This window comes from Lissotriton helveticus, chromosome 3_1 (assembly GCF_964261635.1).
Source record: "Lissotriton helveticus chromosome 3_1, aLisHel1.1, whole genome shotgun sequence".
NCBI classification, from domain to species: Eukaryota; Metazoa; Chordata; class Amphibia; order Caudata; family Salamandridae; genus Lissotriton; species Lissotriton helveticus.
Window position 1 is genome coordinate 109946405 of NC_136061.1, and position 6164 is coordinate 109952568.

A 6164-nucleotide genomic window follows, 5' to 3' on the forward strand; every position below is an offset into this window, starting at 1 on the left:
CAAAAGTTCTAGATAATGATCATAGATAAGCTATCTAGAAGGAATATCTATGATCATAAACTGGCTAAGGAGAGGTGCTCTAGCTGTGTATGCCGATGGCCAAATGTAAAATAGCAACTGAGAATTGATTGTAGATACTGTACAGATGTATATTTTTTGTAGATAAGAATATATCTGTTGATAATGTATAGCAAACAGATACAATGCACAGAAGAATGTTTTTTAAAGATGATAATGCACTGTAATAATGTATAGCAATGTATTGGCAATTGGGTGGTATCGGTATGTGGTAGTGCTAGTCCAGGCCCCCTTGATGGGTAGGTTGTCCTAGAAGTAAAAAGTGAATATATAGATAAATAAAGAAAATTAATGCAATCTGTTTGACATTGACAGTTGTAGGACCAATAAACCAATTGATACAATGTTTCATTTTATAGTTAACGCTCATGAGAAATATACAGAATTCCTGAGGTAGGCATAGCTGAAACGGGTTGAATGGAATTTTGGTTCTGTATACAATCATGGACTACTGTATTGTAATCTAAGGAAATCTGTATTATGCTGGTTTTTGTATCCTATGTATGTGTAATACAATAATTGTATATAAGTTTATGTATTTGATATTTATAGAGGAAAAAAGTATGAATTCATGAAAAAACAAAAAAAATAATGCAATAAAAAAAGAAAGTGAAATCATATATCATGTTATCATGTGGTACAAATTATACAATTGTTTAACGTCTAGTTGATGATTAGAATTATGCACAAAACCCGGTGTTAAGTTTTTGTTTTTCTAAAAGGGGAGTGGTGCTTGTGTCACACCGCTGTGGACAGGCGGTAGCTACAGCGAATTTGGTCACATGCAATGCCAAATTCCATCATGAACTTTGCATCAGTACACAGCAGCAACATGTTTAATGGCACATCATTGTGAACACATGGCCATTAATTGATTTAAAGCACAGGTGGTCGCACGATATGTGTGACGCACATTGGTCTGTTGTCCCTGCAATGTCACTGATTCATTTGATGGTTAATGATGCCTGACAGTGTTAAGATGTTGTCAATGATGTGTCACAAATCGATGTGTCGTAGGTCAGTGCTGACCTTGACAAGGCTTGTCTCACTGTATGGTGTTCTTTCATACTTGTGCTACCATATCAGCCCATGCACACAAGTTTACCATCTACTGTGATCGTTGGGCTCTTGATGTGTGCCAGCTTCACATGATGCATTGAGGTGTGACAGGTACAGCAGATGTGTGTGAGGCATTCATGGTCATGTTACACACTTTTGTTGATGGTACGGTATGAGGCGTGCACATGTGGAATGTGGTGTTCAGAAACTGGGCATTTACATTTACATTCTGTTTTGTTTGCAGCACCTGTGTATTGTAAATGGTTTGGTGTGTCCTCTGTGTGTCTCAAATTTAAACACATGTGACCTTGTGTGCTGAGTACACCTCATGATGGTTGTCATTGATATGTGTCCATGTACATCTCAACTAGGAGGAGGCAAAATCTCATACGTCACATGACAGTGCTGGAGGACATGGAGGATATAGCGATCATCTGAAAAATCCGCCTCGACAGAGCAACCATGAAGACCCTTTGTGATCTGTTGGAGCCCCACCTGCAGCCTCGTCACCACTACCCAACAGCCTTCACACCCACATACAAAGTGATGGCAGTCCTCTACTCTTTTGGAACTGGTACCTTCCAGGAGACCGTGGTAGGCGTGCAGGGATGTCATAACCTATGTTCAGCATGGTGCTGAGGGATGCTCTTGCAGCCATGATGAGATATAAGGATCACTACATACGTTTCCCCAGGGGAGCAGAATTGCCCGGTGTGAAGGGTGACTACTATGCCCTTGGGCACATCCCCCATGTTGTTGGTACCATCGATTGCACCCATGTCGGTCTGGTGCCACCACAGGCCACGGAGCACATTTTTAGAAATCGCAAACATTATCATTCAATAAATGTGCAGGTGGTGTGCCTTGCGGACATGAACATTTCACATGTGTGTGCAAGATTCCCCGGCTCAGCCCATGATTCATACGTCATGAGGAACAGCATGGTGCCCCAGATGATGGCTAACCTGCATCCCGATCATGCTTGGATTGTAGGTGAGTATGCCTAGTGATATGGCGTGATGTGTGTTTGTGCCCTGCTGCCCTCTGCCTGTGCAACATTGCAATGTGTGTTTGTTATTCCTAGGTGACTCTGCATATCCCAGTCGTCCATGGCTGATGAGCACACTAAGGAATCCCATGACCCCGTCTGACGTCAGGTACAATGAGGCCCATGGCAGAACCCAACGTGTCATTGAGCGGACTTTTGGCCTACTCAAGTCAAGATTCCGCTGCTTTGACAGGACTGGAGGTGCATTGGCATACTCGCCTGGGAAGGTGCGCAAGATCGTTGTGACATGCTGTATTATGCTGCTTATTATTTTTCTATTAAGAAACCTCATAGGGCAATTGTGTATGTAGACATACATTCCACAATGAAAGATGTACCATCTCAAGCTGGCCGCTGTAAACATAGAATCTCCAATGGTCTTATTATAAATAAACAACGCATGGAAAAGTAGACATGACAACCTAGAGTACGTAAACCAAAAACATCTTTTGCGCTGACCTTTCGACTAATTGTGCTTCTATGTAAAATTATTAAATAATTATAAAAAATAAAAAAACAAATAACATACGGTGTGGCAAATGTGCCGATTTTTTTATTAAAAAATAATAACTATAAAATAAACAGTCACAGATATCTCATTTTATTAATATGAATATATGGCCTCTTTTCGAGCATTATGATAGATGTGAAAACTGCTCGAGAATTACTGAATTACTGTCAGCCATTACAATATGACGGAACTCTGCCCAACGGACCCGTCCTCACTCTATCTCTATACTTCCGCTCTTACGTCATGGCAATGAAGAGCTCTGACCTATCCCTTTAACAGGATATAAAGGAAGGACTTTCTTCCGTAAAAAATAGATGCTGTTCGAGATGAGTCCGCAGGAGCAGGGAGGCCGATAACTTTTTAATCGGTAAGAGTCAGAACGGAGACAGAGAAAACGCTTAAGCGTAGCTATTTATAGTTTACAGACGCATGGAGTTTTAGAGCCAAATAGAACCTCTGAGCTGAATACAACTGCAGCATGCTACGAGGCGCCTATGTTTGTAAAAAGACATTTTTGAATATACTTTCTGGTTTAAACGAGTTAAGTTCGTTTCTTAACTGATAAGCGCAAGACGCATGTAAGCAATGCAATCTTGGCAGCCGTTTGTGAATATATGTGGACATTAAACATATGGCTGTATTTTTAATAATATAAACATTAATACACACCCTTTTGGTGTCATGGCCGCAACTTACCGACAAAAATAAAACAAATGGATTGCGGTGAGATAGTCCTGAACTGTTTGCCCGAATAAGCAGGAGATTAGTAAAGATCATACCATATTTTAAAAAAAGGGTTAACGTAGTGATGTGTCTTTCCTAGAATAAAGATGTCTTTACTTATTTACCAACTTGGGACTGATACTCCTGTTACTTGTTGCCATTCATATATAAAATAGCATGCATTACAATAAATAGTGCCCAATTTGAATAAAGTTATATTGCAGAAAGCAGGAGTATACGCTATCACATATCTTACTCCTAAATACAGGTCACGAGGAAGGGAGGAATAATAAAAGAATCACAGATTTTCTAACTCCACGGGTAATTGAAAAATACCTGCTTTTCCTAATTGAAATGAAAATACATCTCTCACCGCCTTTTTAATCTTGAGGTAAGCGCACAATCCTTTAGAGCCCGGAAAACACATGAAATTGATTGTATGTATAGCAATCAAACCCCCCCCCCCTTATAATTTGTCTTCCAATATAGATAAAGTCCTGAATTGATTGCAGTGGCTTTTTCATCAACTAACCTGATATGAGTACGGTGGCTCTTGCGTATCACAAAGCCATTACAACTCATGAAAAGGTATGCGACATAAACCCCCTTATTCTGGATAGAATGTCAGCATTAATAACAGTAGCAGTAAGGATGCTTTTTTTTTTCATTAGGCTCATTCACAAGCCGTCTCCTTTTTGAATTCCAAGAGGGATCTCAAACCCCCAGAGATTGAATATGTGTATTTTATTTGATACGATTTCAAAAGGTATGTTAATAGGTTCATATGGGGATAGCTAATAGGAGAAAGGTTTTCCTATAGAAAAACAGATATATAGAACAGTGGTAAATAGACCAAATGTCAATACATAAGATACACAGTAGAAAGATATGATGTTATGACGTTGATAACAGCAAAGATACTATCCAGATTAAAACAGATAGTAGGGAAGCCTGCAATGTGAGGCTTTTAGAAATGAACTATTGGACCAAGTGCTAGTCAATACCCCAACCTTAATATGGTAACTATGGGGGGCAATAGGAATGCTAATAACTAATGTATGACATATCAAATGAAAGACAGAATACACTGTTAGTAGAAGATTGTGTAAATATGTGTTTTCAATATGTTGTTTTAGGATGCGTGCACTATATCTGTTGAAAAATTGATATGAACTTTTTTTAACTTTAGATTTCATGAAATCATTTTAGTCCTGAAGAAGGTGGAACCATTTAAAAGATCACCGAAACGCTGCGTCGACTTATTTTGTGATTAGATTGTAACTTATTTTGGGAGGAATGACAACTGCCTATCAAAACCTTTATCTTTTTAAACTGAAATAAAAAAATGATTTAACTTCATTTTCTATATTGTATATAATATTTTAGATTGGTTACAAGTGTTTACTACAAATAATTTTTGGTTCTTAGTGCATGTTTTGGTATAATATGTGATCATAGGTCTTTTGAGGCAATATCGGCCTATAAAGAATTGTACTTGGTATAGGATACAACAGGCAGCCCTTCACTTAGCATTATAGGGACTTGTTTTTATTGCCTTTGTTCCACACCCCGTCCCTAAAGTTTCTACTTTTGGGGTAACTCCCTTTTCTTTGAAACTTGCTGCACAACATGGCCATTCACAAGGGGTTTCCCCTGCTCCTGGATGACGGAGAGGAACCAAGGCCCACGCCTGCCCAAGGACCTGAGTCCAGTGATGAGGACAGGAGTTGACATACGTCAACAGCTCGTCAACCGCTAATTCACTTGAAGGTGTGTGAAGATGTACGACTTGTACATTGTCTGTTGTGGTTGTTGTTGTTGTAAATGGCTATGGGCGGATGGTACAGACAGGCACATGTTGAGTCACCTGTGTGTAGGAAAGGTGGCATTGACATTGCATATGTGGCCATTGGTTGACAGCTGACGCACATTGTCTTGTATGCCTGTAGACTCATGTGTATGTTTTGCGTAGTGTTATGTCTGTGATGCCACAATATCACCAGTGACTGTTGTTCTGTAGTGTCTCCCTAGGTGCTTCGATTAGTCCAGCCCTACATACTGTACATCATTTGGACACATCATGGACGTTTTCTAAACTGTAAATATTGCAATAAAAACAATACAGCACAAAATCTGGTGCGTCAGGTTTTTATGTGCAAAGTGGACATGTGAGGGGTGCGGGAATATTTACATGAAGGTGGTGAAGGAGCAGTGAGTTGACAGTCATCGTAGATGAGATGCAAGAGTAGGTACTACATGGATGTGGTGACCTAGTCCAACAGACAAGTGCCATTGCCAAGGCAGTGTTTGGAAGGACAGTCCAAACAGTCAATGCAGTGGGGAAGAGGGTTGCCATCAGAGCTGGCTCTGTGAATGGCATGTGGCTGGTGCTTTGCCTCCGGAGACTCCCAGGCTCTTCTTTGGTCACCCCTTGATCTTTTTGGCGGGGGGGCCTGCTGAATGGCCAGCAGCGTCTGAGGACTCACCCCTCTCTGTTGGCGCAGGGGAGGATGGTGCACTTCCATCCTGCAGCACAACAGAAGAGGGCAGAGGTGTTGGTTGTGACACAGGCCTGTTCCTCAGCAACGTCACTTGCTGGGCCATGAGGTCCACCATTTGACCAATGCGTGTGTCGATGGACCTCATCAGCTGGATGAGCTCACGTAATGGTTTGTCCGACCAGCCAATTTGTCCCTGGACCTGTTCATATGCACCGATAACTCTGGTGAAGTGGTCCAGGGATGG

The 6164-nt window shown here is 40.8% G+C and overlaps 1 long non-coding RNA gene across 1 annotated transcript; it reads left to right on the forward strand.

The window, feature by feature from the left end:
- Positions 1–2989: 2989 nt before the first annotated feature.
- On the forward strand, positions 2990–4977 carry LOC144824435 (uncharacterized). The gene is made up of 5 exons (XR_013608948.1): positions 2990–3063; positions 3688–3810; positions 3909–4007; positions 4091–4185; positions 4609–4977. It is a non-coding gene; the product is annotated as an uncharacterized LOC144824435 (long non-coding RNA).
- The last annotated feature ends 1187 nt before the right edge of the window (positions 4978–6164 follow it).